Genomic DNA, 12,426 nt, shown 5'->3' on the forward strand with positions numbered 1-12,426 from the left:
GTCACTTCTCACTGGAACCAACGGTGGGAAAACCAAAATCCAGCGGCCCCAGTCGACCCATCCAGTCTTCTGGGAAAATCGCATTGAGGGGCTAAGTAAACGCAAAGCATTTGTCTCACCCTGTCCTCTATAGAACATTATGTCCTTCCATCCACTGCTTTTTGGTCGTTGCACCTCAGCCGTCTAACCTGAAAGATGAGAACACATTTTTACTTACCAGTAACTTTGTTGCATGTCTTCTCTTAAAGAATCACCTACACAAGTACTTTACCTGCATCAGATGAATTCTGGAGAGAAGCATTGTGACTTTTGGGCACAACGCTCCACTCTTCATAGGGATTTGACTTCTGAAGCCAAGCCATATTTCTTGGACTTGGTTCAATCTTACTGCATCACTTTCCATATTTAATTGATTTAGTCATTGAATGCATACAAGAACCTATGCTGACTGTATATATTTTTATTATTATTATTTTTAAATCAATTTTATTGGTTTTACAACAATCAACATTAAACAAAAACCAGCAGTGCTTATCATACTTTAGCATCTTGTACATATCGTTAAGTATCTGCTGCTTACCCTTCACCCTCCCCCCAACTCGAGCCTACTCCACTTCGCATTCTGCTTCTCCTTCCGGGGGAATCTCCCCTTCCATATTCTCAACAGATTCCTGGTCGCTTAAGTAGTCCTGGGTGGACCCATACTGTGCGGCCACTAAGTGTTTCCAGGCCGTCAGGGTTTCTGCTTCCTCCTCCCCTCCCTTACTACCCGCCTCATGCCACAGGTTTCAGCTTCGGTCCATTTCTGAAGGTCTCGCCACCAGACTTCTACCCTCGGTCTGTTGCATGCCTTCCACCCCATGGCAATTCTGTGCTTGGCAAGTATATATGCCAAGTCCTTAAGTTTGCTCACATGTTTCAATTGGTGCGGTCTAGGGAACCCCCCTACCATGCATGCCCACACTGATTCAACATTTATCTTGATCCCCTTCTCATTAAGCCGATGGGCTACTTCTCCCCAGAACTTCCCAATTTCTGGACATGCCCAAAACATGTGCGTCATCCCTGCGTATATATTTTTATTATTGAGTGTTGTGCAATATTATCACCTGCTCGTTTTCATTTTCTAGTGTGTGTTTTGGTACTAGAATAAATATATGTCTGTACTCATTTGGACTCAACACTACTCTCACTTCCCTGAGTATAGCCTTTTAGCTAACTGTTCAGAGTTCCCCTGTTCACAATAACTAGGAAAGCCTCCTAAAATCTGTCCACCAGCCCAGATTCTAGAAATTCATCTCAATATTCTAGAATTTTAAATTAGTTTTAAACTAATTTCCACCACAAGCCCATTGCAACCTTCCTAACGAGAACACATTATGTGAGAAATGTGTTGAATCCAGTGACTTTTGGGCACAATGCCCCATTCATCTTTGGACTTCTAAAGTTACATTACTGAACGTGTGATTGGTTCTCACCTTACTGCATCTGTTTTACTTACCAGCATTGGCTGACTTAAGTTATTTGTTTCCATTAATTGAACCTAACAGAGATTGTGATATCATTAATGGTTAGATTCATTTTTCAGTTTGAGTCCTAAATAACCATTTTTATAACTTGTCTAAATTGAATTATGGTGAGCGTGTGTGGACTTGCTTAGAGCCCCTGACCACACTGTCAGTCTCCTTAGAATAGCGTTGACACCTCCCAATTGCTACCTTGATTGGAATTTAGCTCACCGCTCGCAGTTCCCCTGTTCACCATAACTAGGATGGCCTGTCGGTCCACCAGGGCAGATTCTAGAAATCCATCTTAACAACCGGCAGACAAAAATAGAAGTCATGGCAAAAACCTTCATCTTCACTACTGACATGGTTCCTAACCAGGACACGTACAATCCGCTCCATGTGGCCATATCAGACTTAGGTGATTTAATTGAAGAACATTTAACTGTGTAAGGGTTAAAGTGTGGTTTACCAGTAAGAACTTTCATGGCATATTGGACCTCCTATAGGGAGCTGCAGCTCGGGTGGAGTTGAGGGATTCAATATTTCAGATTTAGGGTCAGTGACCCCAAAACCTGATATTGCTCCAAAATTGATAATATTGGACACTAAACATTGTACATAATTCTCTGGGTTTGGTACCCAACATTGCCAGCAAAGAGGGATATTTAATGAGGGGTTTTGCTCGTTATAACTGCATTTCTTTTCAATATGCCTCCTTTTTCCGCTACAGACTTTGCAAGCAAGAGGCGAGAGAACATCCGTGCTATGTATTTCACAGCTAAATTACCATTAAAAATAAACTTCACACTTTTTATAGTTGCCCAGTATTATTTTGTATGTTGTGTCCAAAGCCAAGTCTTTTCAGCATCCATTTTTGGTATGCCCAGTCCACCATATAAAACACTTTCTTAGCTCCTAAAGCCAAAAGTAGAGATGTACCAGGTACCCTTCATTCTGATTTTGTGCATCTAGCATTGATCAAGCTTGATTGATCAGGAGCCACAAGAAGATGCATTATTTGCTCCAACATATTGGAAATCATGCAGTTAAACAGCAGCCTAACAACCTTCCCAGCCTAACTGGGGCCTGAGCTTCTAACCAAGGGTGCCAGATCCTTTCCCTCCCTAAATAGACCCGTAATAGATTTGGCAGGTTTTGGAGCAACAGGTTTAAAGCACACATTTACTTACCTCTTGGTAATGCTCTTTATGATAGATTATTAGTAGTACATTTAATGAGTGCGAACAGAGCGCTTTCCAATCAAAGGGGGAAGAGCATGGCGAGGGAAGCAGAAGCACAAGGGAGTGAGGAGCTAACAAGGGAGGGGGGACGGCGGGCAATTGCCAGCAAGTGATCTCGAAGTAACTATTCTATTCCATTGATCATTTGTATTGTGCCACATACCCTGAGGCCTCAGAGCGCTCACAACAACTCATGGGCACAAGACAAAAAGAAGGCAAAGAAATGGAACAGGAGTGACCGATTAATCTATACCTCTATCAAATGAACTTTCTTCAAGCACTTCTTAAACGGAGAGACAGCCGCATGTCTTCATGATAATTAATTCCATAACAATGGGGCCAAAACATCAAAACAGGTGCAACAATACTTTTTCAAGGTAAACCGAGGTTGCATTAACTAATTATCATTAGTCGAGTGCAAGGCTCTTCTAAAAAGTTACCTTCTTAATACGTTCTGAAAGATAACAATGAGCGTCATCTGACAGACATTTGCAAACAAGAGCGAGGGCAATGTACTGGACCCTATGCTGCACTGGGAGCCAATGTAGTTTTCGCCGATCCTCAGTAACAGGCTCTCATTTCTCAAGACCATAAACTGCTCAAACTGCCCCATTTTGAATTACTTGTAACTTCTTAATGTTAGTCAAAGATGTAGCAGTTAGGAGGCTATCACAATAGTCTAACTGTTGATAGTAGAAGAAGCCACCAAAGCCCTATTCTTTAGAGATAGGTAGGGGCGGATCTGCCATAACAATGTGGTCATGTAGGAGCAGGTGGATCCAAGGTGTGCCATATGTAGGGATGTAACGGTATAACGGTATACCGTTAAAGATACCGTGAACCACTTAATTGAACAATAATAACCGTCACATTGTTTATACCGTTATACCGTTCATACCGTTAAGTGTGCTTTTCAATCTGATTTGGAAAGGCTGCAGTAAGCAATTGCTGCACAGTCTTGGTTTTGCACTGTTGGATGTGCCGTCTGCCAAGTAGTTTCAGTTGGAGCAGTTTTTAATGCCATTCCATAAACCACACGTGCCTTACACAAAATCAATATGTTAGCAATAGGAAGAATAGATACAGTGCCAAGAAGGAAAAGGGTTTACTTTGGGGTGGCAGCTTTGGGGTTTATATATTTATAATGGATAATGTTCTCTAAACATAAGGCAATGGGGGATTTCCCTGGTTCTATCATTGAATTTACATATAATAAGTCACACTGCAAAATTCACTCATCTCTGTGGGTATTCCCTGCTGCCATACCAAAGGGTAACATGTCAGTGATTACTGAACACCTTTTGGCCCGCAAGTAAACTAAAGGCTGTAACGTAAAAAAGTGCGTGCGTGCGTGCGTGCATGCGTGTGTGTGTGCACAAGCAAATACTACCATCAGCCTCCATTGATCTGTGGCATGCAGGTTATCAAGATGGCAACATGTTCATCTTCACCAGTGGCCAGTGGGGAAGCAAAAAGCCTAAATGACCACTTAAGAAAAGCTTTTCAGTTTGCTTTGCCAGTTGCAGCAGGCCTCCACCCCACCCCCTCCTCTCCACACGTGTGTTTGTGTTTGGTGGAAGCAAGGCATTTCAGTGGAAAGTATGTTGAAAAGCCCAATTCTGGCCCGGGGTGCCTGGTTTTGTTTGTGATGATAAATCTGTCAATTTATGACCTTTTAGAAAATATTTGTTAAGATCAGTTAACTCCACCTGCTATACCGCGATAACCATTATATACCGTCATTTGGCAAAAAGGTTATCGTACCGTCATAAAACGAATACCGTGACACCCCTAGCCATATGTTTGTTAAACAGCAGTTGGCCAACTGAAATAACACATCCAGCAATTACAAATTGATCATACTAGGAGTCCACTTTCTTCAGTCTGGTGCCAGTTCCAATAATAAGCAATTCTGTCTTATCATTAGGGGCTAAAGATTTCAGCATCAGCTAATATTAAGGATGCATACAACAGAACTGGAATCCTATATGTAGCCCTCCGAAAGCTCAAATATGATTTGTGTGCCACCTGCATAGTTTGAGTCGGGCACACCCAAACCATCGGCCAATCACACAATGACCATGTATAACTAATGAACAATAAAGGGGACAGAGATGATCCCCGAGAAACGCCACACGCAAGAACCATTGGTGTAGACTGGCAATCTCCCTTGGCCACTCTGGCCCGTCGCAGTCCCAGGTAGGATTTGAACCAAAGTGCAGACTCGTTGGAACATCTTCCTACCTTAATCAACCTGTCAACCAATAGAGAACGGTCAACCAGGTCAAATGAGGAGGATACATTGTTAGTAAGAATTGGTGTATTAACACTGAGACTACACAACACTTATCTGCTTGGTATTAGGTAATCTACCTTTTGTATAGGTCTGTACTACACAAGTTGGTAGTATGACTCAGCAGCTAGGCCTATCTCAAGAGGGGTAAATGCGAGCTGTACCAATGAAATTCATAAAAACAAGTAACACTCAGGTTTCAGTTATAAATAGTTATTTATATAGTTAACATCATTTTTTTTTATTTTTTTTTTATTGGCAGTGGTTTACCACAAAAACACATGTCAGAGTGAAGAAAATAGCAAACATGTACACAAGGACATATTATATCAACTGCGAAAATATTGGATCAGTAAATGGGGGTTTATTCGGTTATGAGATATCACAACATCCAAGAGCCTCATTTAGGGGTCGGGGGCGAGTCGTCCTCTGATGTGCTCTCCTCCTGACTGTTGAGGTAGCTGTTGAAGGCAGTTCATATGTTCCTGGGCAAGACTGTAGGGGAAGCATAGTGAGGTATTCTTCACAGTTCCGAGACCATGCACCTACCATCAGGATAGAAGTCTGTAAGCGCTTCATAGCCTAGTGTCACCCAATGTCGTGCAAGGGCCATGTCATGTGTAGGCTCCAGCCTGGGAAATCCCCAAGCGGGGAGCCATTTATAGTAGGGTTGGGATTCAGGGGTTGCATTTAGCAGTCGGTCCCAGGCATGCAAGGTAGTTCCGACTGGGTCGAGAGGGCGTGGGGGGGGAAACGGGTACATAGTGTTGGTGTAATATGAGGGTCATCATGTTAACTCCAGCTGCGGCAAGGGTTTCCAGCTTGACATGTGGGCAGGTTAGAGAGCTGGGGTACCAGTAAGTAGCGTATTGGGCCTGCGCAGTCACGCAATACAGTTAGGTCAGGGGCTGTAAATCCCCCCCCTCTCATACGGAAGTGCCATATCGGACCATTTCTTACGCACAGCGCCCGAGTGGCATAGGAACTGTGCACATGGTTTATGTAGTCTAGTGAAGTATTTCCCCTCCGCGCCAGATGGGTATGTTGCTAAATATGTATAGCAACTTAGCGAGCAACACCATCTAAACGAGGGAGAGCTTCCCAGCGAGTGACAATGGGAGGGAGTGCCATTGTGTCATTTTCGACTCAGCTAATTGTGCTGCGGCCATGTAGTTGTCTGTCAGTAGAGCGGACCTGGATAGCGACACCTGGACTCCCAAATACCGAATTTCATCAGGGGACCAGCAAAGTGGGAATTCAGTGGCAGATTGTCGAGTGGTGCTGGTAAGAGGACTGGCCTCGGACTTGGATTTGTTGATTGTGAATCCCAAGTAGATACCCACACGTGTAACGTCTCGCAATACCGGGTCAAGATGGATGTTAGGATCCCTGATATATAACAATACATTGTCTGTGTAAAGGGATATGATCTTGGGGGTGTTCTTCAATCGTACACCTCTGTGGGAATGGCATGCTCTGATGTAATCTGCCATTGGTTCCATCACTCGCGCAAAGAGGATCAGGGAGAATGGACAGCCTTGTCGGGTGCCTCTAAAGAGTGTGAATAGCTTAGATGTCAGGGAATTGAACCAGTCCCTCACCACTGGAGCTGTATAGAATAATTTAAGGGATCCAATCATGTTGGGGCCTATACCCATTGTTTCTAATACCAGCCACATGTATTTCCACAGGACCATATTGAATGCTTTTTGAGCATCGAGTGCAACTGCAATGGCACTGGTGCCCCAGTCAATTCTGGCCATGACATTGAAGAGCCGCCAAATGTTTTGGTAGGTGGATCTCCCCGGCACGAAGCCCACTTGGTCTTCGTCTACCAAGTACGTCATGATCAGGAGGAAACTATTCGCCATCACCTTAGCAAAAATCTTATTGTCTGTGTTCATGAGGGAGAGAGGCCTCTACGAGCTGCATTTGTCACTGGATTTATCGGGCTTAAGCAGCACCGTTATAACAGCTTCACTTCGGGGAGGGAGGGAGGACAGACAGCTGAAGTGACTCATTCCAGACCTTTAATAGTTTGGGGGCAAGAATGGCAATGTGTTTTTGGAAGAATTCAAATGTGAGCCCGTCTGGGCCCGGCGCTTTACCTTTGGGGAGGTCTGAGATAGCTCTGACTATCTCGTCCAGGAGGATCGGGGAGTCTAAATGGTCCCTTGTCGAGGAGGAGATTCAGGTCATGGGGATCTGACCAAGGAGATCTCTCATCTGTTGTTCACTGTGTTCCGGGGGTAAGGTATATAGGTTCATTTAGAATTCAGTGAAAGTGTGTAATATTTGCTGGTCTGACCATTGTGGGACGCCCTCACCATCCTTGACTTAAGCAATCTGAGCTTGGCCCATTTCACTTCTTGTTAGGTTAGCAAGTGTATTCCCGGGTCTTTCACCCTCCCGGTATTTCCGTGCAGCAAGCGGGTGGCTAAGTAACAAATATTTAAATAAGCATTTGTTAAAAGGGCATTTTATGTAACAAGGTAAGTATACTTTAAAATACTTTTCAGGATCAGCACAAGTTAGTTGATACTCTTTAGATATGCTTTTTACACACTTCCTACACCCGCAGGTGACTTCATTCACAAACAGTAATGGCATTTATATATCACACTGAATACACTTTGCACATTCTGAGGTTGCAGAAAGGAAATGTTTAAGGAAGGAAAAAGGTTCAACAGGTTCTCATTATGGGCAAGGACAATTAAATCTTCCAATGAGATCTAGACAAGCCTTTCCCAGCAATAACAGTCTAAAACAAGTTACCACCTATGAGGGACTGAAATATCAAAGTCAATGGACTAGATGTGAATGGCCCCCATGTTTTGTTGATTAAGTACATTGTGGTTAACGTGGAACTGTAATTGCAGATAATGGAGTTTGTAGTACATGAACAGGCGGGGAGAGCCCATTGGCTACTGACTGTGAGGACTGTTACTCAATTTTCTGGTCTGAAGAAAGTGAGTGAACCGCTGGACAATGTAGTACTGAGGCTAATGGGAAATGCCAGAAAAGTGGTCAAGTGGGCAAAAATTATGACAACTGAGAAAGTTGCTGTAAATTGTGTCTATTCTCCCAATGCTAGAAAATGCATTATTGGATGAGAGTGGAGCTCCCCATCTTGTATTGGAATTGCATGCAATGCTAGTGGACAATGTAAGACCTGCATTTGCGGCCAATGCCAGACTGAACCGTTGGCACACAATAGAAATCAGCCCTTGGTATCATCAAGACTGTAGGAAGGCCAAGGAGATCTTAATCCGAAGTGTGAAAATGTTGCTGTGTGGGGCAAGGAGACAGTAATAGCAGGGAGCCAGGACAGCCAAAGTCAATTGGAGCAGTCCATGGAGCTGAGCCACTTCTTAAATAAAAATTCTTGCAAAGTTAGAGAGTTTGTAGAAATCACTTGTAGGGGCACAAGCTGTGAAATCAACTCTAAGGTAAGCTAATACAATTCCCAACTGAGAAGAACAAGTTACTTACCCCTGGTAACGATCTTTCGACTGGATGTTCCTCCCACGTATTCCTCATCTTTGACACTTGTTGTCCAGCTTCAGGTGCTTCGGAAAGAAATTTCAGCAGAGGGCGCCGTGCATCGCGTCGATGTCCCTCGAAGGCCTCCGTCGAGGATGATGTCTTTGAGGGCATATATAGCAAGCGCAGCGCCAGTTGGCCTCAGTTCTGTTTTTCCCTCCTCTTGCTGCAGAGATACCCGTAAACACAGGAATGACCGTACTCGGCCTTGATGGAACGGAAGCTGTAATAGCACAGGAAAATCTACTGAGGGATAGGATGGGAGGTCGATGAGGAATACGTGGGAGGAACATCCAGTCGAAAGAACGTTACCAAGGTTAAGTAACTTGCTCTTCGAATGGATTGTGACCTTCCATGTATTCCTCATGATTGACGGACTCCCAAAGCAGTATTGGGTTTGGAGGAGGGAGTAGAATTGGAATTCATAAATGTTCATGGACAGAGTGAAGTACTGCCTTGGCAAAAGAAGCATCCTGACCAAGAGAAGAATCCAGGGAATAATGTTTAGTGAACGTCTGTATGGAAGACCACGTTGCTGCTTCACAGATTGTTCTAATTGGTACGTCCCTTTGAAGAGCTGTAGATGTAGCCATGCCCCTGGTGGAATGTGCTCTTAAACCTTCAGGAGGGTCTTTTCCTACCAGCCTGTAACATTCTGATATTGTCAGAATTATCCATCTAGACAAGGTCTGTTTGAAAACAGCCTGACCTAGCTTGTGTCCTGTATATCCGATGAAAAGTTGGTTATCAATTCTTAATTTAAACATTCTTGAAATGTAAATGCTTAACGCTCTCCGAGGGTCAAACCTAAATAGACTTGCCTCCTCCTTACCAGGATGAGGGTGCGGATAGAAAGAAGGTAGAATGATTTTCAAACCCAAATGAAAATCAGAAATTATTTTGGGCAAACAAGGGTATGACCATTAAAACAGAATAAAATGTAAAAGGGATCCAAAGATCCTTTCTACCCTTGGGAACCGTAGTTCACTCAAGGTTAGCATAAGAAAGTTAAATGGGGAGCCTCTACGGCAACCCAGCAACAACAGGCACTTATTGCCAATAAGTTGTTAGACATAACTTTAAAAAGACACTATGGAGAGTCTTAAAAATGACACCCATAAAAAGAGTTAAAGACAGGTGAGTGTGGAAAAAGGTTCCCGCTCACTGAGGTATTAATGAAAAATATCCCACTAGAAAAGCAAAAAGTTCTGGAGTTGAACCAGGAAAGGAAGATTTACCAGCTCTGTGGAAATCTTACCTAACAGTTCAGCCTCTCAGAAACCATGCATGAAGGTCTGGATGGAGAACCCTACCCTTCTCTCACGAGAGAAGGTCCTCTCTTTGTGGAAGACGTATTGGAGGGCAGATGGATGTCCAGAAGGTCCGGGTACCACATCCTCCTGACCCAAACCAGGGCAATTAGGATCATGGATTTCCCGGACTTTCGCAACCTGCTGATCACGTGAGGAATGACGGGTACTGGAGGAATTGATGTGTAGGTTGGACTCCAATGGATACCAACGACTGATTGTCAGATCGTTGGCGTGGGCTCCCCAACTCATGAGTGCGGTGTCTGCCACTACCATGATCTTCGGCCATGGTTGCCATAAAGGTTCTCCCTACAGAATGTTGTCCTCACAGGCCCCAAATAACTGGAGGGAAATCAGGTAAAATTAAAGGTTTAGCAGAGCAAACCTGACATATCTTGAACAAGAACAAAAACAACAAGGCTCCCACGCCTGTAGTCTGTTTGGATGTACAATTCACTGCATAGTTCTCTGGTTTTCACATTTACAAGGCAATTCATACAATGACAAGTAGAAATTCATGGAAAATACAACCTGACTTCATTGGTAGTTCTGCTAAAATGTATCATTTTTAATAAAATATATAATGTTTAAAAACACATACAAAACAGTTAATATCTAAAAACAAAGTGACTAGTGCTCTAAGAAAGTGCTAGTGTTAATCACCAAACAATTGACGCTGTGCAAGATACGCAATATATCTGTTTCTCACTGCTTAGATTCTCCAATTACATCAAGTGTACACATTTATATTTGATTGGCTTCGGGTTATTATAACCTTGACTTGTTGGTAGATCAAACCACACAATATACAAAATCAAAGACCTGTGTTATCAAGTGACTTGAATCTAGATGCCTTGGTCATAAAGATCCCTAATGTGGACCTTTAGAAGTTTTTCTGATACTACTCCTGATACTTCACATTAGTATCTATAGTTGCCCTACATGTTTCGTTCCTATTATCCGTAGGGTTTAATTTCAGGAACTTCTTCAGGGGTATATGCACGTTGGGGTGGGTCAACGCCCACAACCCAATAGGTGGTGGTCTGTAGATGAAACTTGACGAGTAGAAGCTGTCGTTGTAATGTGAAGACTTAAGTAGTAGTTCCCAGTGGACTATTCAATAAAGTAAAAGTCCATAAACTCCTGTCATAAGTACAAAGGAGTAAATCCAGGCCAAACCGTCTTAGTGTCGGCAAGCAGTGCTCTGGGGCTGCATAGGTTCTCAGTATGACAGTCCCCGGAAATCCTTGTCGTGCAACTCAAAGTTGGACAGACAACACATCATCTTCGAGTAGGGATAATGACGTGTAGGATACAGGAAGGCTGGACTGTGGATAGAGTGCTTCGTAACTCGAACAAGTCAGACGCCGTACGAGTACGGCTTCTTCCGCGGCTGTCCTCACAGGCCCACCACAGGAGATCCTGTGCGACCATGTTTAGAACCTGAAGTAGGTCTGGCATGTTGCCCGAGAACCCATTGAAGGGATCTCATTCTCAGACGAGCCTCTGGCACCAGGAAAATGCAGGATTCTATGACGTCGAGCAACCTCAAGAAGTCGAAGGCCGGGAGACGCTGAGCATTCTGAAATTTGGTGACCATCTGCAGAATGTCTTGAGCCCTCACCCGGGTGGCAAAGTCTTTCCCAAGGATGTATCCAGTACAGCTCTGATGAACTGGAGCTTTTGAGATGGCATCATATGGGACTTCTTGTAATTGAGGGAGAAGCCCAGTCTGTGGAGAGTGGCAGGTCACGCTGATATGATCCAGGACTTGTTCGGGAGGGTAGGGGTAGGTATGAACTCGCTGCCACCACTGCCATCAGTTGGGTGGAAACCCTAGGGGCGTAGGTCAGCCCGAACGGCAGAACTCGAACGTGATAAAGAGAACCGCCAATGGCAAACCTCAGGTACTTTGTGCTCGAGATGGATTGGCAGTCCCCTGTCCTTCTTGGGGAATCAGGAAATATGGAGAATACACTCCTTTGTTCCTTCAAATCTTCCTGCACAAGGAACGGATCTGGAACCTTTAACGAATGCCTTCCCGGGGGATGATTCGGAGGTATCTGAATGAAGGGGAAGCTATGTTTTCTAATGCCCAAGCATCTGAAGTAATGCCCTGCCATTCTTTCAGATGCTGAGACAGTCTGCCTCCCACTGGGGTGTCACGAGTCAAGACCTCAGAGGTTTTGAGGCGGCTGAAGCAGTGGCTGATGGTAAAAATGCTGCTGCTTGGGCGGGCTTTGCACCTCTCCCTCGTCACGAGGGAATCTTCTTTCGTCGCCATGACCAGCCATTCTTCTCGCTCTTCCAACCGAGGAGCAGTAGCGAAAGGATCTACCCCTCCAAGATGGTCCACATGGGTGAAAGGGCTGGGACTGCCTAACATCGGCACCTAGAGATTTGCCTGCCACCTTTGAGGTCTGCAGCTTCGAGGCTTTTGTCAGCCTTGCTGCCAAAAAGATGAGACCCATCAAAAGGTATGTTAAGGAGTCTAGACTACACATCTGGTACAAATCCATACTTCCTTTACT

General features: G+C 44.2%; 1 protein-coding gene across 8 annotated transcripts in view; it reads right to left on the reverse strand.

Annotated features, from left to right (window-relative positions):
- The window catches only part of PPP6R2 (protein phosphatase 6 regulatory subunit 2), a 2,012,581-nt gene that overhangs the window by 952,828 nt on the left and 1,047,327 nt on the right, over window positions 1-12,426 (reverse strand). The gene's annotated exons all lie outside the window — the stretch shown is intronic.

This window comes from Ambystoma mexicanum, chromosome 12 (assembly GCF_040938575.1).
Source record: "Ambystoma mexicanum isolate Mex_15411 chromosome 12, UKY_AmexF1_1, whole genome shotgun sequence".
NCBI classification, from domain to species: Eukaryota; Metazoa; Chordata; class Amphibia; order Caudata; family Ambystomatidae; genus Ambystoma; species Ambystoma mexicanum.